Source organism: Meleagris gallopavo, chromosome 15 (genome assembly GCF_000146605.3).
Source record: "Meleagris gallopavo isolate NT-WF06-2002-E0010 breed Aviagen turkey brand Nicholas breeding stock chromosome 15, Turkey_5.1, whole genome shotgun sequence".
In the NCBI taxonomy this organism is placed as follows: Eukaryota; Metazoa; Chordata; class Aves; order Galliformes; family Phasianidae; genus Meleagris; species Meleagris gallopavo.
Window position 1 is genome coordinate 1,544,980 of NC_015025.2, and position 20,770 is coordinate 1,565,749.

The 20,770-nt window shown below is 45.1% G+C and overlaps 1 long non-coding RNA gene across 2 annotated transcripts in view; it reads right to left on the reverse strand.

Moving 5' to 3' along the window:
• The window catches only part of LOC104913234, a 57,302-nt gene that overhangs the window by 15,022 nt on the left and 21,510 nt on the right, over positions 1-20,770 (reverse strand). Inside the window, exons 7-11 of one of the 2 annotated variants that reach the window (XR_004161363.1) lie at positions 12,049-12,231; positions 9,602-9,819; positions 7,567-7,755; positions 6,129-6,231; positions 976-1,112 (exon numbers count right to left, since the gene is read on the reverse strand). This is a non-coding gene — a long non-coding RNA (uncharacterized LOC104913234). Of the gene's footprint in view, positions 1-975; positions 1,113-1,805; positions 4,249-6,128; positions 6,232-7,566; positions 7,756-9,601; positions 9,820-12,048; positions 12,232-20,770 lie in introns of those variants that run through there. The other variant, XR_004161362.1, reaches the window with a different exon arrangement.

The following is a 20,770-nucleotide window of genomic DNA, read 5'->3' on the forward strand; positions in this document are numbered from 1 at the left end:
AGAACTGTCTGGGGAAGGGCAGAGCGCTGACCAACTGTTCCAAGCAGGAATTTGCCCCCTCTTCTTCATTTCAGGCTTTAAAAAAAGGTTAATTGTGAACGAAGTTTGACAGAACCACCTTTGAAGGGAACGGTGAAGAAGGCCAGCAAAAGGAAAGAAGTTTAAAGCCGTTTGGATTTATCAAATGTATTCAAAATGAGAGGATCTGATAAGATGCACCCAGGAAGATTGAACTCTTGGTGATTATCTTCAAAATTTATGAAGGCATTGAGGTCCCAGAGATGAGAGAAGCACCTTTCTTTAAAGTGGAGACATTAAGAAAATTTGGGATAATCAACTCAATCTCAATTCTCTTCAAGAGGTTAGAAGAAAGTATTAAACGAGCAACTTGTAAGATGTAAAATGATGAATAAAATCAAAGAACATGGGTTTGTCAAGAGCCAGTCATGTCAACCCAATTTAATTTCCCTCTTTGATACGGCAACAAGCATACACGATGATGGGGAAGCAAAAAACACAGATGTGAGGCCCTTTGCATTTTCCCATGGGACAGCCCTAAAAAAGCTGAGAAAATGCCCTCTAAAACCAATCAGACAGAGCTCAACTGGCAGAGTAACCACTCTCAAAGAGGAGGGATCAAGAGGAGAGGAGGTTTCTCCAGCTTCAATCATCACTCTAGGGAAAGGACCATCGCCCTTCCTCTCCATCCAGACAACGGGCCACATTTCTCCAACTTGGCACGCCTGTAGTGTAGCCACATCCACAGCTTTGCCCAAGTAAAATCACTGTTAAATCATTGTTATGCTGATTTCCACCATCTCATGTTCCTTTACCCTTAATTTCCCCATGACATCAGCACCCCCCACTCATATTCAAGTAGACATGTTTCGATGCAGCATTATCCCCATATTAACCTTAGGTGCTGATACTGAGCCAAGAAGATGCTTTCAGTGGAGCTGTAGGCACTCAACCCACCTTGAGAACAGAGCAAATCCCAGCAACTTGCAAATTGTGAATGTGACCATGGAGGCTTTGCCACTCCGTTCCAGACAGATGGATGGATGTGGGCCCTTGCAAGCCGTGATCAAGGGACTTGGTGAGCTGTAGCACAGCTGCTGGAGAAATGCGGGAACAGAAGCTTTTGATACAGTTTCAAACAATGTGTAATTATCAGGTAGCTGAAAATTAGCCCATCTGTGCCTCGGGAAAAGACAATGAGAAGTTATGTGTTACTAATGGCTGAAAAGAGCTGGCAACACAAAACAGGGAATCTTCAGTAAACTTTTCTTTAAGGTAATATAATTACACGATGTAATCCCCAAATCTCCCAACTTTTTGGTGGCTTTTGATAAAGCTTATGAGGTCTTCATCCTTCTTTCATTTTCATCTCCTCACTGCAGCCAGCGTGGTTGCTGGCATTTCGCGCCGTGCCAGCCGTCTGGCTGGGCTACCTTCAGCAGCAGATGTGGGTGACATAAACTGCCTTTGCAGCAGAGCAGCTAACAACTTCTATCAGGTTTTCCTAAAGCAGATTGTAAATATCCGCATGCTTTGCCACAGCCTCGCTATCTGAAAGCAAAGCACGCAAACTTATAATACTGTTTTGAACAAAATTTCTATGCTGATAGAGTTGGCAGGCCAGAGTGCAGGTCTCTAATCCGGGTCAACACACACGCAAGCATCAGCACAGTTCAGATTTAGACCCCTTTTTGTTTTCTCTGCTTTTGGTCATTGCTGATCCAGCATGACAAAAAAAAAAAGAAAAAGAGCATGGTGTTTTTTTTTTTTACTGACGTGCCTTGAGGATCCAGTGATAAGGTCTTTGGGGGTCAGGGAAACAAAACTGGAATAGCATAAAACTCATGCAAATAGCCTGGGCAGGGTAAATAGCTCATGATTTTTTTATTCATACTTTTGTCTGTGGAATAACTGGGAGCAAATTGCTTTTTCCTCTCCCAGTTCAAATTATTCAGAGACTTTTTCTGCTGATTTTTGCTATTCTCCCTTTTGCGAGCGTTTGCTCTCGAAGATGGCCCGCTTAGCTCTGAATGGAAAGCAAATGTTGCCTTCACCTTCAGTGAACTTTGAAGCAATTGATTTTACCGGCATAAAAGAAAAGCTGAAAAGCGACCGCTCGTGGTTTTTGTAGAGGATGGGTTTTGCCATTTCACAACTGTCTGTGCATGAGGAAGAGGTGTCTCAGAAGGGAGATGAGCTCTGTCGTCTCGTCCCAGCTCAGCCAGCAGCCCAGTCCTCTTCAGCAGGTGAGGCAAACCCCCGCACCGTCAGCATCTCGCCAGCCACCACGCTTTAAACAATTCGTAATAGGGAGGATTCCAGCAAAATTATTCTCACTGGCTTTTGTCTGATAATCTGAGGTCAAGAAAACAAACTGCTTCCTCTCTGCTCTCTCCAGCACTGCGGCGAGAAATGCAGCCAAGCTCCGGCACCGAGAATAAAGGCAGAGTTGGCACAAACACAGGAGCTTCTTAAATGAGTTTGCCATTAGCCGGAAGGGCTGCAAATTGAAGCGAAGATAAGCCCCTTAGCATTTCCCTTCTTTAATCCAAGCCTCATAAAAGCGGAGATGTGTTCCTATTCAGTGGGCTTTATACAGAGGCAGGTATTTCATTTACCCAAAAACCCCTGGATCGGATAAATTATTAATGTTATTTATAAAGGCAATTCTGCCATTCAGCAACTTCTTTTGGATCCCTACGCTTAATCTCACTGCTTAGCATAAGATACACTCCAGTTAAAAGGCAAAATCACATTCCTTTACAAGGCCTGCAAAATAACGGAGTGCTGAGGTGCCTGAAAAAGGGTTGTAGTTTAAATACCGCTTTAAAGACTAATACATTTATCAGTGGCAAACACAAGCACTAACTTGTGCTTGCTTGCATCCTCCCTGCGTGCTGGCTGCGGCCTCATTCGCACGCATTGAGAGCCGTCAGATCTGCTCAGAGCAGCAGGGATGCAAAGCACCCTTGTGCTAATACAAGCCTTTCTAAGGCAGCTTGGTGGTTGGGTGAGCCAGCAAGTTTCCCTGTCCTCTCCTGGTATGTGCCCTGCAGTGTGCCCCCAGACACCCACATCGGTTGTTGGTTTCTGCAGGATCCCCAGTAGCAAGGTGCTACCATGGGTGCGGATGTCCTGAGGTCAGCTGGTGGAGACAGGATGCTCCAAGACCACAAAATGGGTCATAGGAGACCTTGGGAGAGCCACCACCACCACCACAGGGACATCACAGATCATCTCAGCCCCAGGAAAGCCGGCAAGGCATATCACCATGTAGAGCAAGGGAAGAAACAGGGGGAGCTGGGAGTCCTGGGGCTCAGCCGGCACCAAGATTTCAGTTGCAATCTGGGGCGCAGTGCAGCAGTTCCCATAGCAGAGTGCTGGTGCAGCACTGCTCCAGAAAAAGGGAGAAAATGGGTATTTCAGGGTAAATGCTGAGGAAGAGGAGACTCAGCATCTCTGAAAACAGATCTGTTGAGTCCTCTAGGATAAGAACAACAGCTTCTTGCTCTCACGTCAGAATTACATACAGAATTAACTAAAACATGATATTCTGAGAGCTTTTGGATGAGAAACATTCACAACTGATGTGTGGAAAAAGTGTAGTTGCAAACCACACATTAGAAAGGACCTGAACTACATGGCTAAGGAGAGACAGCGTGAGAAGAGCTTGACCCCGGGAAGGGCCTTGGAAAGAAGCAGCAATGCCAGATATACAAACCCAGCACGCAGAAAGAATCCTGGCTCTCTTTCTTAGCAGGCAATTTTGAATTAGCTGAGGGAAGATGATGCATCTTAAAATGCATCTTTCTGAGAATGTGGAGATCAAGAAATGGAGGCTACAGCAACGTGGCATCAGTGGGAATTTTTGCTAGAAGTGGTAAAAAGCAGAAGGAACACACCAAACCTGGCACTGTATTTGGACAGCTCGCATGTCTGACGCAAATAGCATTTAGAAATGCTACTTGAAATGTCAGAGAGGCCTCTTGGTGTAACAGGGATGTTCTCTCTGACCCATTTGCCCCCAGAAAACAGGGATGGCTGCAGCGGGACCATGGATGGAGCATCCCTCAGCAGGGACATCCAAACAAAGGACGCTCACCTCCTGGCTCCCATGGGCAACTCTCAGCCCCACATACATCCTGGTTGCAGTCACAGCAGCTGTGAGCCATCCTCTAAATTTGAGGGCAATGCACATGTCACATGCAGGAGAAGAGTGCTGCCTGCGAGCTGCAAAGAGGTTTGGAAAATTTCTCATTAAACGTTTTCTCCATGCAATACATATGATCCCCAAATCCTTTTTTCAGCATTTTCCTCTCCAAAGCCTGCACTACAAACAGTTTAATTGAACAGCCAGCGCTGGCTGATGTTTTGTTTCACCACAATTTGAACCAAGGCAAAGTATTTTTGTTTACTGAACTTGCTCCACCTTTTCACAGCAGGGTTACAACAGCAGTGTGTATTGCTCACGGATGGTGTTGCCTCTGGGGAAGAAGGGCTCGGGGGGATTTGGGATTTGTGTTCTCTCCTGGGCTGGATGCTGAGGACAAGCCGTGGCTCGTGGGTGGCAGCGTGGTTTGCCTTTGATCAGCTGTGAGCAGGGAGGGCTCCTGTGGCTGCGCTTGGAGCTGGAGATGCCTAAGCTATGGGTACCACAGAGCAGCATGCTTTTATGTCAGAAAAAAAACTTATTATAAGATTGTAAGTTTGTTCAAGGAGCTGGAATGAAATATTTAAACGCCACAGCACCACAGTATTTTATTCTCACAAAAATGCTGAAATGCCACTTGCAAATCAGAAATGTTTTAAAATTTGCTTTGAAACAGCAGCATTTTTGTGCAACTGTGAGGGGCTTTGTTTTTCTTGTGTTTTGTTGTTTTTTTGTTTTTTTGTTTTTTTTCTACGAAGAAACAAATGGGAAGAAAAGAGCTGAAATATTGACCATTTCCTCACAAATGAGATGTCTGCTTCTCAGTCTGTTCTGGTGAGTCTGTTTGGAGCCATCATTCCCATCTGGAGCAGAGAGAATCAGCCTCGAGAGCAGCCTATGTTGTTGCATCCAGCATTCAAATTATATTATCTTTGTTTCTTACACTGACGACAAGACATTTAGGTTGGAGAACTCCAGTGGGCATTAGAGCTGCTCTGAAGGGCTTACATGATTTGAAGAAAATGTCATAAAAGAAACACAAGTTCTTGTATAAAAACACAGATGTCCTACTTTTTTATTATTATTGGGGCGGTTTTTACTTTCTTTAGGTATGGTTTATTTGTTTGCGGTTTTTAATTTCCCTTTATATATATTAGATTAGTTGTTAAATACAGGAACTCAACTTGTTTCAAGCTCTGTTTAAGTCTCAGTTATTTTTTTATGCATCTCCTGGCTGCTCACAACCAGTGCACAGCTCCAACCAGGCAACCCAGAGCCACTCAAGTTCCTCAGCTCCTGGGACCAGGCCATGTTTGGGCTGCACTCAAATTCAGTCAACATAAACTGAAATACTGAATTCAAATGTCTAATGTCCAATTCAAATTCAACACTGGAGGTTCAAAGTGCTATTAGGAAAGGGTTATTCACTAATAGTGACCAAAATATACTTGAATTCAGTATCTTAGCAGGATGAAAAAGCCTGAAATCCCCTAAGATGGTGACTGACTTAAAAAAGATCTTCTGAATTGTGTACAGTTTGTTCATAGGGTTTTTAATACAAAATTCAAAGAACCGCAAGGATAAAATGTTGGCAAGAAGCATAAACACAGCTTAAAAATAACATATGAAAGTGTCAGAAGAAATGTATATCACTTATCCAAAACATTGAGGATCAGAAATAGCTGATACGGTCGAAAAGAGAGGTAGAGTATGTGAACAAATATCCTTCAAAACTGAAATGGGTCTAAACAGACAGCACAGGCAAGGAGATGTCTTGGCCAGTTAAATGTACAGTGATAATGTCAGGGTAGTGAAAGATTCAAAGGCACGAAAGATGGCTTCCTCAGCAGCTGTGTGAGTGGGACAGACCCAGGGATTTTCTAGTCCCTAGGTGGAAGGAAGAAGCTACTGTGGTCACAGCTGTTCCTCTCTGGCTTCAGCTGTCCCGTATGTAACCAACCTTTGGGAAGTCAGCAGGTCTCCAGCTTGCAAGCTCCTCTAAATCCTTCTTGAGATACAATCCAAATGAGACAGCGTAAAATCTCGCACAAGCAGTAGATGCACTGTAAAATAAGATAAATTCAGACCATTTTAGCAGTGCAGCAAACAGGAGCTCCTATCATCTCCTGCTGACCCCGATTCCCCCTTCCCCCTCCCCCACTACTTCACGAGCTCACTCATGTTTTGGGCTCTGCTTTTCTGAATTCTTGCTGCTTCTCTCTGAGCCCACCCATGCACATTTATCTCCAAGGCACATAAAGCTGGCTGCGATACCACGTACTCTAAAAGCATACCCTGACACAGTTCCCACTTTGCAGGTAGAACAGCACTGAAAACGTAACCGTGCTTGAAAACCTGCACACATCTGGTGACATGTTAGCTGATGCTTTTGGCTCCGTGCTTTACTCTCTCATCTGCTTCTGGCTGCTGCAAATGGGGAGGCAAAACTCCCGTGATCACCGTGCAGGTGATTAAGGGAAATTGCATTGCTGAAGTGCTCGGTGGCTGCAGCCCTGCTTCAGCTCTCGTCTTGCCTGCTGGTAAGCTGCCAGCAAGAGGGAAGTGTAGGCATAAAATGAATAGCAGAAGAGATTGCAGGTAATTATGTTTCTTAAGCTGTTAACAGGATTGGCCATTTGATAAATGAGAGGATTTGGGAATGTTTTGTCACTGACAAGCCATTGTAAGATCAGAGCGGAAACAGGAATGTTTCTCTTCCATAGCACGGACGAGAGGGGAATTCTCTTGGGACACTTATACACCGTGAAATTTTGCCGAAACCTGGATGCCATAGCAGGGAGGAGAAAGAACAGATACGGGGCTCTTCTTATGTATGTCACTCCTTTGGTTTTGGGGTTCCTCCAGAGCCCTGTTTGGTGTCCCCAGAGACTTTTGTCCTTTTATGGTGCCATCCACATCCCCGCACATAGTTTTTGGAGCCCCCACAGTGCTAGATCTTTGTCTTGGTGCCCCAAATCCCTCTGGTCCTCTCAACCCTTTTGGTTTGCTTTTGCAGTTCTCCAGCTTGCTGGAGAAACAAGAAGGAAATCAGCACTGTTGTTTGTCCTTCTGCTCCAGCAGTGCTCCTTCAGGTGGTTCTCAGTGCCTCCAGAGCCCCTCCATTTCCATCCCAGTGCTTCCTGCGAGCTTTGTGTGCCTCTTGGGTCACTCTAAAGCTTTTGGTACCTTCTCTGTAAATCCCAGTCTGCTTCTAATGGCCCTCAGCACCCTCCATTTCTTTCTGCGTGTCCCCACTGATGCTCCTCAAGGGTATCCATCTACTTTTTGGTGTCCCCCCCTACTCAAGTCCTCCCATTTGATTTGGTACCCTCACAAGCCCTCCATGGATCTCACCCCTAAGAATGCACACGGGGCTGCTCTGGTGTGAAGGGGTTTACCCTGCAGTGAGGAAGGTGGTGTCAGCAGTGAACAGCACAGTGAAAAATCACGTTAAAAATCTTCTCGGATGTCAGCACCATGTGGCCAGTGGCTCCAGGATGCTCCCATGGATGCAGCCCTCTGCTGTGACCCCTTGTAGTCCTCCATCCTGCTTGGCATGGATCCTGCTTTCATTGCAGATCCTGACACTGGAGGGGAGAGAAAGAGATAAGGAAAGAACAAATACAATTCAACTCCCCAAAACTGATCTCTTCTCCTCGGGTTGCACCAAGGCTGCCTTTGCCAGCCAGGACACCCTCCTTGCAGGATCAGAGCCTGAGGCAGCCCCTATCCATGTGTGGCAGCGCAGGAGGAATGGAACAACCCCCCCAAAATCTCAATTTTGGCTTTTCATCTCTTTGCTTTACCTGGTTCTTAGCAGCTACAGCCAGATTACTAGTATTGTTCAGGTTTCCCTGCAGTTATCAGCAGGGAAGGGTTGCTGCTAGAAGCTGTGCCCCTCATATATCATTTTTCCAGCAGAGCACAGGCAGAGCTGGAGGAGACACACTCCCTGCTTCAGTTCTGACAGCAAGGGTTGGGTGCCCAAGGAAGGATTAGATGGGAGGCAATTAAGCTGCCTTCCTTTCTTTGCAGCGTGTCCTACACTGGACAAGCAATAACAGAAATTCAGGAAGAGAGAAGAGATGCGCACCCTGCCTCACTTTCTTCCCAGAGAGTGGAGAAGTAGCCCCCTATCCAGTGCACTTGTGTGGGGGAAGAAGCTTTCCTGCCTTTGCCTGGCTGCAGCTCCCAGCAGGCACTGGCAGCTTGCACCTGAGGAGGTGAGTGCACGTTTGGGTAATGTAGGTAGCAGAAGACACAAATAAGTTCTGGCAGTTTTACATCTCAGCTCTTCCCAACAGCAAAGTGGTGATTCAGCCTAAACAGCTGGGTTGGAGAGGAAGACAAGACATGTGTTGATGCCAGCTGCAATAGCTAGTAGCTGCATCCCAGAGGAACACAGCATTGGTAGTTCTACACTAGTGCCAGCTCCCTGAGTATCCTGCCCACAAATCAAGCTGCAATTAGTTGACTTCTAACCAGCTGTAAACACCCCCAAAAATTACAAAGGGATTCCCTTTGAGGAAATAGGGTTGGTCTGTTAATGTACTCTAGCATCCAGAGCACTTTAAGAACAGTGATTGCCAAAGATGCTGGGTTATGTGGAAGCAGAAAACCTTCAGCTGTCCTTGCACAGCCCACTGGGGCTAGAGAGCAAGGTCTGGCAACCTCAGCCGCCCTGGTGGGGCTTTGCTCTGCTGTGATAGCTTGTCTGGTCAAGATAGACCCCCACTGTCTATCTTGGTGCTGAAGTCTCATCTCCTTACTCTTTAAAGAAAGTCTTTCTGGAGACCTCTCATTAAGGCTTCCAAATAAGGAACTCCTTAGAAAAGACTTCTCTTCAAGAGCAACGAGATGAGACTTAAGTGCAGAGATGAGCATGGTCCAATCAGGGCAGATGGGGTTGCCAGAATTTGTTCCCAAGCCTCAGTGAGTTATGTGGGCACAAAAAAAGCCACTAAGGTTTCCTGCTATCACACAACTCAGTCCCTGCAGCAACTGCTGTTTAACTTCAATTAAGCTGGCAGGGCCCCTGTCCTTCCAGATGCCCTGCTGTCCTTCCCCTGAAAAAATGCCTTCTACCATCTATTTAACTGCAGTGTTTATGAAGCACACTGCAACAAAGACTGGAGTTCTGTAAGAGCTGTGCTTGTTGGAGTCTTGATAAAATGGAGTACGGCACAAGCTGGGCTGAAGGGAGCATTGGTGAAGAAGGAGAAGCAGCCCCTTCCAGCACTGCAAAGAGATAGGAGCTGTTGCAGCAGGACAACCACAGCTTTTGGCTGCCCTCTTTTAGCTCCACAAACACAGCAATGAGATTTTCCTGATGCAGGACCTGTGAGACAAGCTGGCGATCAGGAGAAAGGCAAAGCCTGCTTCTGTGATATGTTAGCAAGGATTAAGTAAAACATGCACCAAACCAAAAGTCACCTTGTCTCAGCTGTGGCTTGCTCCACCTTCTGTTTCCAAGAGCAAAACCGACCCAGCACTCATGCCTGATCCCTGCTCAGCATTTCCTGTGGCGCGGCTCCCCAGTGAGGGCTGCAGGGAGCAGAGCAAGCTGGCAAACTCTGGCCCCTCCTCCTGTGGCAGCTCCTTGAGGCGTAAATGAAGGCAAAATCCAGTTCTTTCTACTTCAAATAGGGTCTCTGGAAAACAAGATCACTAACTCCTTGCAGCTCCAGCTGAAGTCTAAAATGGTGGCTCTAAGCGGCTGGTGGAGGGGTGGACAAGAGGTGAAAAAGCAATTAGCAGCAAGCATCTAGGAAAAGAAAATATGGGTTTTAACAGAAAAATAGCAGGATAGCTACTCCCAACACTTCCATTACAACCAGTAGTACTCAGGCTCCTGTTGTCACTCAAGCAGAGGCAGGCATGAAGAAGTGCTCAGTGGGTTTCTGACCCTCTGCTCCAGCAGCCAAGCCTAAGACATCTCAGACACCCAGCAGGAGCTGGCGCTATGTGCATGGCTGGGCCAGGCAAAAGCTCTCCCAAAGCTCACCCAAAACACATCCATAGGCGCACTGCTGCTGTCTCGGGTGGGTTGCAGTTCAAGCACTGAGATGACTGTTTTTGTGGCACATTTAGGAAAGGAGGATGGTTTGCCAGCCCGCTCCTGGGCAGATGGACAAGATGAGACTTCCCACAGGGCTGACCCACAGTGGCAGCCTTTGCCATTTATAGAACCTTGACAGCCTTGGGAACTAGAATAACCAGAAAAAGCTTTTATCTACAGTGAAGAGCATCTGACAGCGGAAGGCCGAGCCAGCTGCTACCTTTGTCCCAGCCAACCCAGTGAGACATGCCCACAGGCAACCCCAGCATACAGTCCAGAAGCCAAATGCCCCCTCCAAGCAGCCTGAACTCAGCAGCTAATCCCCACAGAGGGCAACCCTCCTGCAGCCCTAAACTCCTGCAAGAGAGGTGCCAGGCCCTCTAAGTGTCCCTCTCAGTCACTGGGAAAAAAAATCTGCATCCCAGATTTAACTGTGCTCCTGCTTGTTTGACCCCAGCAGCCTTTCCCGTGCTCCAGCTGCTGCTTCTGCAACCACACCTTGTGCTCTCAATGCACAGCTCTGAAAACAGCACCACAACCCACCACCTCGGCTGCCGGGGCCTTTCAGACTTTCCTGGGGTAACTGTGCCTCTGGATAGCAGCAACAAGTCCCCACCAGGTCTTCCATGGATCTTCTGGGATCTTCTGACCCACCAATAATGGGATGCTCAGGCCCCTCGAGCCTCCTTGAGGTTTAATATTGATCAGTCATCATTTTGGGGCACTTATTCAACATCTCCTGCTGTGCCCACATCGTCCATTTCTCCCTACATCATCAGTATTGTGCTCCTTGCCTTACAGGGGCTTCTACTGCTTCATTGAGGAAAAACAGCACAAATTGCACTGAAAAAAAACCTAGTCTTCAGTAAATGAAGGCAGAATCAGACCCACTTGGTATCTCCAACATCCCAAGTCCCAGGTCAAGTTCCTATCTGCAAACTCCAACCCAGCAAATGCTGGCTATGAACTGGCTTACTGCTGGGAGGAGTCTGGGATTGCAGAAGCTCTCCAAATGCCCTGCCTGGCAGCTGAGTGAATGCAACAGCATGAAATGCTGCTCTGTATTTATTTAGCACCACCCAAGGTTGTTAGCAAACAGCAGTCACTAGGCACCAAATACAGCATTGCTCCCAAACAAATACAGCCCTTGGTGGCAGTGGACAGCTGGGGAGCCTCAGCAATGGACACATCCCCTGCCAGGGAGCTCACAAGGCCATCAGAAGAACCCAGGCACGGGCCTTGACATCTCTGTCCTGCTTCCCAACCTGTCCCCGGGGCTGCTGACACATGGAATAGCATTAGCAGCTGGACACTAGCAGTGGTGGAGCCATCCTTCCTCCCAGCTCCCCCAGGCACCAGCAACCACATCCCTTTACACAGCTGACAGCTGGGGGAGCCCTGAGGAGCCCCTCATAGCACTCAGCTCTCAGTTCAAGGAGGACTGGAGCCAAACCTCTCTAATAAGCTGCAGCAACACCAAAGAAGAGCCTGTGCCAAGGTAGAGGGCTGTCTGCTCCTGGGAACAGAGAAGCTACCCCAGCTCCAAGAGGATATTTAAAATTATTGCAATTTCCAGAGACAGAAAGGAAAGGAGCAGCAGGGCCACCACAGCCTTGGAGATAGACTGTGCGATGCTAACAATTCTTTTTTTACAGAGAAGGAAAAGACATTGCAATAAAACTTGCTTCTAACAATATATAAAAAGAAATACAAGGACTTGAAAAGGTGTAGGACAGCCTCACAGACATCTGTGCTTGTCATTAGTCTTTGTTCCTTCCCTTCAGAAGATTGTTCCCAAAAAAGAAGGGGAAAAAACCCTCACCTGTAGCTCTTCCACCAGCTTGAGAGGGCTGCAGTTCTCAGCCAGCCCAGCTCTTCTCCCAGCAGCCCTGGCACAACCACAGCATCAAACTGCGCTGCTGCAACTCGAAGATGTGGCTTCTGCTCCAGCCCTTGGCTGCCGACCTCCACCTCCCTCAGCCACAGCATTGCCAATTCCATCCTGCTGGATAAATCATAAGTTTATTTTCTATTTCATCTTTTTTTGTAAAGAGGACATAGTATAAATACAGAGCTGCAATTAAAAAACCCTCTTTTCCTACCAACAACCAAGACACGTAAGCTAACCTAGTTCAGTGTTGGCAACCCTCAGCCTCTTTCAGTTATCCTTGTGGTGCTGTTTAAATATCTGAGTTGACTTGCTTGGGAAGTGGTTAGCTCAAGATTGCAGTGTGAATGCCCTTCCCTAGAAAGACCTGTGAGTAACCTTGCTAATCTATTCATACATTCTTTCAGCTGTTGTCTGGGCTAAGCTCCCTATAGTTACCACAAAAAAAGCATTAAGATAAAGGAAGGTTGCTGAATGCTGACAAAGAGAAAAGGGTGTCAATCAAAATATTTCTTAAATTCCAAGTGACTTTTCCACTCCCTGGAACCCTCCACATGGTTTTCAGTACTAACCAGAACCCTCTGTTGGGCTATTGGCACCCCCTCACAGATCTCTCTGTACATCTACATGTGAGGGTGACGGAGCGCTGGAACAGGCTGCCCAGGGAGGTTGTGGAGTCTCCTTCTCTGGAGATATTCAAGTCTCGCCTGGACGCCTACCTGTGCGACCTGGTGTAGGGAACCTGCTTTGGCAGGGGGGTTGGTCTCGATGATCTCTAGAGGTCCCTTCCAACCCCTACAATTCTGTGATTCTGTGATTCTGTGATCTTGGTTCTCAGACACCGCTCTTCAGAGTTTATCAGCCCAGTGGAATATGCTGCATACATGCACAGGGAGGCTCTGCAAATACCTGCACCAATGTCTGGGGCAATTCAGCTCCCCTGACCACGTCAGAACAGCAACACAGACAGGTATTTAGAAACACAGCACAAATCAGCCCAGTCAAAACATACAGCTTTTCCTTCTGTGCTCTCCATTTCGAGTTCAGCATATTCTCACTCCTCCATGATAATAATGTGAGTCCATCTGTAAGAAGAGTTGTAATGCTCCACTGCTTGCTAGCAACCACAAACCCCATGTGACAGATGAACCGCAAAATAATATGGAGGTTTTTCGTGTTCAGAAAGAAGTAGCCCTGGCAAACACTGCTGAAAGCAGCAGCCAAGCCTCTCTGCTGAAGGAAGGCTCAGCAAAGGCAGCACGCCTACCACACCATCTCTCTTCCAAACACCAGCCCCACTCTTCAGCCAAGACTGGAAAGGACAGGATGACCCTTGTCTTTGGTACCCAGCACTTGACACAATCACTGAGACTTTCTAGTTAATCTAGGGAAAGGAGTTTTGAAACAACTTGAAGGAAGCAACATGAATATGCACCAAATATAGCTGAAACCTGCTGTCTATTGAAATGGCTCATTAATACTGCACAGACAAAGCAAATGAGTGATGCTTACTGCAGAGTTACCAGTGAACATATCTGTGCTCAGATTATTGAAGCAGTGCAGAATATTTCACCCCATATGGTTTGCCTGAAGAGGCTGTTTCAGATAATGGTTCTCATGTTGTTTCCATTGAATTTCAATATTCCCCAGAAGATGCTCACTGGAGCACTCCAGAGCAACCTTGTGTCATTTGGTGCCGCGTGAACTGGCAGAATGCTGGGTACTTACAATTAAATGTGGATTACAGAAAAATAATAATGAGGTTCAAATTTGAAAAGAGGAAGCATTAAATGTTTTCACTGGAATCAGGTTAGTAAACCTAGCTTTCAACAGGATTTCTAAATGAAAAGTGTCACTCACAAAATAATTTTATGTACATGGATAAAATTAATCAAAATCACTGGATGAAAACTAGCAGAAGATTAAGTATCTACAAAATATGCCTAGGCACCAGAGATCTCTTGGCAGCAAGGATGGAAAGGAAGAACTGGGACTCACGCTCCATCTGCTACTAATGAAAATGAAGAGACACAGTGGTGAGAGTGCAAGACAAAGGTTCAGCACAGGAAAGCCCCTCAGATTGCAAGTGCCGTAACGGTAGTTATGAGAAAAGAGAGCCACTGGGCTCTAAGGTATAAAGAACACACAAAAAATACCTACACAGCCAAACCCAAGGGCAGCATATCCTGCTATCATGCTACCACCTTGTCACCTGCTGGGGATGCTACAGAAAAAACTTGGAGTGTAAGATAAATACGTATTCTCAGCCTGGATAATTTGCTGGATTTCTAATTGATAGCTTGTGGTTGCAGAAATGTACAGCCCAAAGCAAACACACGTGAGCAGAAAGAGAGGATACAGCACTACGGCAGGGGGTCTGTTAGACCGTGTACAATGAGCTGCATGTATTTCTATTTATACGTACTCTGTGTATTTCTCTGCCCAAACACTCTGTGCAGTGTCAGCAGAGTGGTGCAAGGAGGCCGGAGTGAACGGGAGAACAGCTCTGATGAAGGAATGAGGACCTCCTAACATGTGGTGATGCAGCACAGAGGATATAAGCATCTGCGGAGCACAAACAGCATGTGAAAGAGGGGGTGGATTCCCCTCAACCCTATTCTACTGCCTGCTGTACCTCCAGCCCTGCTGAAGCTGTTCCAGGATGCCTCTCCAGAAATAAGCAGCACAGGTAGCACTGCCCAGACAGGGCTCTTCCCAAGGTACCGTGGTCAAAGAGATGCTGTTCTGCTATCCTAATCCTCCTCTGGGTCTTCATACCTTCAAATAATGAGATTCTTGGTAACAGTAAGATGCTGTCTTCCTTTATAAAGACCTAAAGCAGACTGAGTCTGAACACACATGCTGTGCTGGTGGTTTCATGTATTTGCTGCTACATCTGCATGAGAGGCACTGTGTGGTGCTGAACTCTGTTCCACATTCTTAACAAGGAACACGCAGGAACCAGCACTGTTCTTTCTACCCCTACCCTACAGACTTTCCCTGTCCCCACCTGTGCCTGTCCAGATATTTTTGCTTCTCTCCCTGATTCACAACTATTTCTCCATACTTTCTATCTGCACTGCTTCTGAGTTCCGCCAGCCAGCACTGGCTCCTCTGCTGCACGTTGCAGGTAAAACTCTGCTCCTGCCTGAAGCCAGGATGGTGCTTGTTGTTGGACAAGGTCTCTGTGGAATACATCGCTCAACACTGGCAAGTCTCAGCAGAACACACATAGACTAACACAATGAGACTCGTGACATGTCAGATTTCAAAGGGAAAAAAGAAATGCACATCTCTCACCAGGGTCATTCCTTTGCTATACTGCAAGCCCTTACTTCAAATATTAAAAGACTCCAGCTTGTCAAAAGTGTACTGTATTGGGTTGCTACTGGGGAGGTTATATATATACATGTATTTATATGTATACAATATTAAATATATATTACAAAGAGGTATGTGTGTGAACACTGGGGAAATGGTATATTATTCCTGGCTTTTCGGGCATTTTACCTGGCACTTTAAAAAAAAAAAAAAAAGCAAAAATTAATAGACTGTCAGACACTCAGCATGTAATCTTAAAACAATTGACTCGCGTGGTTAACGTTTGTTAGTCGTATCAGCAAACAAAAACAAATACAGAAATGTCAAACACTAGCACTGCATATAACTCGTTGTAAATCAATAGCCAGGAAAACTCTTGACCTACATGAACAGAAGCACGAAACAAAGAAACCTCAGAATAAAATCCATGGCTGACAGAGCTTAGTACAAGAAAGTTGTGTTTGCAAAAGAAACCCTAGCAACAGTACAGGGTCACTGCTCGGTGCAGGCAGTAGAATTGTGAAGGATTATGCAGAAAATGCAGAAGTGTTCAAACAGACTTTTATTCAGTATTTGGAAAGAAGGATGATTTGCTTTCATTGCTTGAAGATGATGAAATACTTTCCAGTCTATTAGTAACTGAGAAAGATGTTAGAATCTATCAGCAATGAACATTTTTAAATCAGCAGGCTAAGAAGCTCTGCAATAGTTGGCAGAGAAGCTCCCGGGTCCACTAACACTGAATGTTAATAGCAGCAGATCTGTAAATGCCCAACTTATAAAATCTGTTAAATGAGAAGGGAAGCAAAGGGAATCAATGAACCATCAGAGAAAAGAGCAACTCTGGGTCAAAGCAAGGGAGGGTTTTTTCCATTCCATCTATCACTAGGACTGGCAGGGGTAACGCACAGTCCAGTTCTCCTAACGAACTGAAGCCACCACCATCCCTGGGCTCGTTTAACCCAGTGGCTCCGAGGTGCCGAGTTGTCATCTGGCAGTCACACAAACCTAAGTTTTCTTCTTGGGAAGGAAACTTTGACTTCTAGGTTCATTTCAGCAGGAGGTTTCAGACTAACAGCGTCAGAGGAAAACGGCTAACGAGGTACCATTTCAAGCCCAGCTCCCTGCTACTGCCTGCACATGAGGTCAGATAGCTTCCCAAATGGGATACGTATTTTTTGATGAAGCTCTTCCTTGGGTGCATGTGAAGCAGCTGGCTCATGGCCACAAGATGTCCAACACGAGGGCGCGCAGAAGCAGAAGGAACCAGCCCACAGGACTGCAGTGCTGTGATGCAGCTCTCAGAGCCAGGAGCTCCACCTCTCCCCGCCTGCAGCAGCATCCTCGTGTCTTTGCTGGCTCCAAGCACCCACAGGAGAACAGGCTTGGTTAGCTCCATCTACTTTATAATGAGGGGCACTGAGAAGTGAACTATACCAGCGTATACTCCGCGCTGCTATGTAAGCTCACTCAAATAACTGAATGGGGCTAGAAGGCATTATTAGGAAGAAACCATCCCTGCCTCAGGATGGCTCTAAAATATATTGCACGTGTCCAGCTGTGCACGAGAGGATCTCTTTGGAGCTTATTGATGTTTTCAACGTGCACAAAAAAAGGTGTGGCACTGAACAAAGTAGTGCAAGTCGAATAGTGGAAGCTGTAATTCACTCTGTTTGATCTCCCGTTTAATGTAATGAGGCTTCGCTGGAAAAATAAGAGCAAAAAAGATTAATCAAAATCCTACGTGAATTTATTTATGGATCACAAAAAATGTTTCTAGAATATCCAAGACATAGTCGAGGGATAAAGTTAGATGAAGTTAGGATTTATCTCGATTACCTAACCTGGCATTAAAATCCTTTCCACTGATCAGCAAACAGAGGGATAAAAAGATTTCAGAGACATTATGTAGGTCTGGAATAATTCCCAGTACGAATTCCTATAAGAAGAGGAATTGTGGGAGGAATACAAATATTAATCAGAAGAAAAGGTTCTAAATTGGGAAACGGTTCTGGCAATGAGACAAAAATCTAAGTCATTAGTGTAACAACCTCTAATCCCTATCAGTGCAGCCAGTCTCATGACAGAGATAGACGTGAAATGGCTTTCTCTAGAAATGTTTCAGTTTTGATTAATTCTAACATTCTATGTATGGACGTAACAAATATGTTGTGAAACATATCATGAAAAAACAGAGACATTTGGCTGAACAATCTAAAAGAGAGAAAATGAGAGAAAACTCATTTTCTAGGAAACGGAGGAAGAAATTTTAAAGCTGCTTTCCTCCTAACTCAATGCAAAAAATTCCCCGGTGCCCAACTCCTTACAACAACTTGCCCCAGAAAAGCAGCCTATCTAATTAAGTCCAGAACCATGATACTGTTTTGACCCTGATTTCCATTTGCAACACCCTGACAGGCACCGAAATACCTTATTAATTTTTTTTCTAGGGATAGCAGTTCTGATTTGTAAAAAATGAGTAAATATTTTCTAGGTCAAGAAAAAAAAAAAAATAAACAACAAGAAATGTTATGAACAGTCCTGCGGTCACAGCATTCAAACAGCGTATCAGGCAGTAAGCTCAAAGTCCTGCCCTGGTGACAAGTGCTCATGTAAAGCTGATCATCCCTATCCAGAGATGGAGGAACATACATATGCATACCAAAGCTCACAGATTACTCAGAGCACTCTCTTTTTTGCATGTAATTACACATCTTTTCCTTTCAGTGGCTGTGCCAGCATAAGAAGCTCCCGTGACAGCCCCACAGTTGTGACAGTACATCGGTTTTGGGACAGAAGAGGGAAGGAACTCCTTACATCACACTGGCACTGGAAGCAGTGCACTTGTAATCATGGTCTTTGTTAGAGGTATGCAATAAAGCAGGAATTTCATGCTGGAGTGGGAGGCTCGAGTGCTCTTTCACCAGGCTTGTGGATACAAGGCTCCAGCCCTTCTGAGAGAGGATGCTGCATCCTGAATCACCATCAGCAACTCCTACTAAATCTTGCATGTTCTTACAGAAAGCTTCACGTTGAGCAAATGACTTTAAAAAGATCCCTAAATTACTAATTGATTTTACCACACTGCAGCTTAGTATGCTTTACACCAAAGGATACAAAAGTCACCATCAAATTTAGCCCCTTTTAAGGGTTTCCAATTCCCATTTTATTGTAGGCTTCTTATGAAGTGTATTTTAAAGACAGCTGCATTAGATTCCAATCTTGCTTAGTAGTGCTACCAATCTAATTAAGTCACTATTCTCCAAGTTCACACTGTAAATGAGCAATACTGTTTTCCAGAGGACTTCTGAGCTGTGTGGAACCAAGTTCATATGTGTCTAAGCACTCATGTAAGAGCCAGGTGGAAATACCCTGGGGACAGCAGCACAAAATGATGAAAATATATCCAAACAAATTGGAAAATGAAAGCAGGATTGAAAGATGAATGTTTGGAAGCACACCACACAGCTTTATTCTAAACTAAACTTATCTACTGTAGTAGCCATGCTCATATTTTAGCACAACCTAGGTTTTGCCTCCCCATATCAGAAAGCTGGAGATGTTCTCCAGCTTTACTCTCCACAGTCCTGCATATCTTGTTGGCTCCTCCTCTGAGACATCCAATCAACCTGACCATATTCATTCGTTATTGATTGCATTTGGGATCTCATCTGCAACTTCAGTGATGACTGAAAAACCCAAGGAGTCTGGAATGAGCAAGATAAGCTCAGCTGAATGTAGTTGTTAGCAATTCTAGTCTTCAAACACCACAGGAGCACTGCTCTAGTAAAGAACAGAAACAATACCTGAATTCCAGTACTTAAATCTTGAGCCCCAGGTAGGAGTAATTAGCTGCAAGCCCTGGGAAGTACAGTGCTGCTGATGGCTTGCAATATTTCCTTCATTCAGTCAACTCCGAGGTGCCGAAGACCATGAACTATGCACACTGCTTCTTGTTCCCATGTTCTGGACATAACTAGTGGCTAGTTCTATAACTTTCATTAGTCTACCTTAACATTTAAAACTCCTACACTGGATTTCAAGCAGAACCTTCCTTTTCCTCTCCTTCCTCAAAGCCTAGGCTGGGGTATGCCACACTTTCCGTTCCTGAGATCCAAACCGTGGCGTTCAGTGACCTCAGGAAGAGATGCTGATGGGGTGCAGATCATTTTCTCACTCTCTGTTCTGGCCTAGAAAGTGCCCTTATTGTCCTACTTTGCCTCCTTAGCGTCCTTCCCATTTACCTCTACCTGCAATAGGAAGGTCAGGGCCTCCATCGCTTTTGACAGTTGAGTGAGCCCTCGTAATTCCATTTGGCAGGACATTGTCTTCCCATCAGCCTTCCAGAAGTTTTTAATTAATTTATACTTTTTGACCTACACAACAGCCTCTGGCGATAAGTTCTACAATTTAATAAGATGTTATATGAGAATGTATGACTTTTTGTTTTAGACCTGATGCCTAATAATTTTGTGGGACATCCTTTACTTCTATTCTGAAAAATAATAGCTATCTCTTCTTCGCTGTTTCCTATCTAGGTAGGAAGTTTCAACATCTCTGTCCCATGTCTAACTATTTTCTCTGTCCTGATTTGAAAACCATTCTGCCTTTCTCATATACTCTCTGTGGGTGGAATTCAGATTAAAACACTTCGATTTAGTGCTGGAGTTAAGGTATCTACCTCACAGATTGACACCTACAGATAGAAACCTAAATTTAGGTGTCTAGATCTCTGAGCTAAATAACTCCCACCCATCATTTTTAGTTCTGTCTTTTATGAGACAGGATGAACAGAAGTGCACGTATTAATCAATATGTGGGTTTGTCAAACATTTATATAGTGACATAATCTTATAATCATGTTTTTCTTCTCCTTTTTTCTCTTTCAAAATTTTCTGTCATTCAGTTTGAATTTTTGATTGCTGCTGGTCATTACATCAGTGCTTTCAGAGTGCTATCCTACAGTCACTCTATTTCTGAATGATAATAACTTAATGTTCAATCCATAACTGAATAAGTATAATACATGATTGAATATGTATATTCCCAGAGAAACTACTTTGCATTCATTAGCATTGACTTTCACATGCCATTTCTGACAGAGTCACTCACTATCATGAGAACCACCCGCCCTCTTCGCAGAGTTAGATTTGACTCTCTCAGTTAATTTGGCGTCATTCACAAACCTTGCCAACCCATTATTGAAAAGCACAGGTCCTAACTCTTAATAGTTGCGTGACCAAATCATAATGATCCTTTCAGTAAGAACATTGATGTTTTCTCCCAGTTTTTATCCTATTTTTAATCTGTCTTATTTACCTACAAGAGGACACCT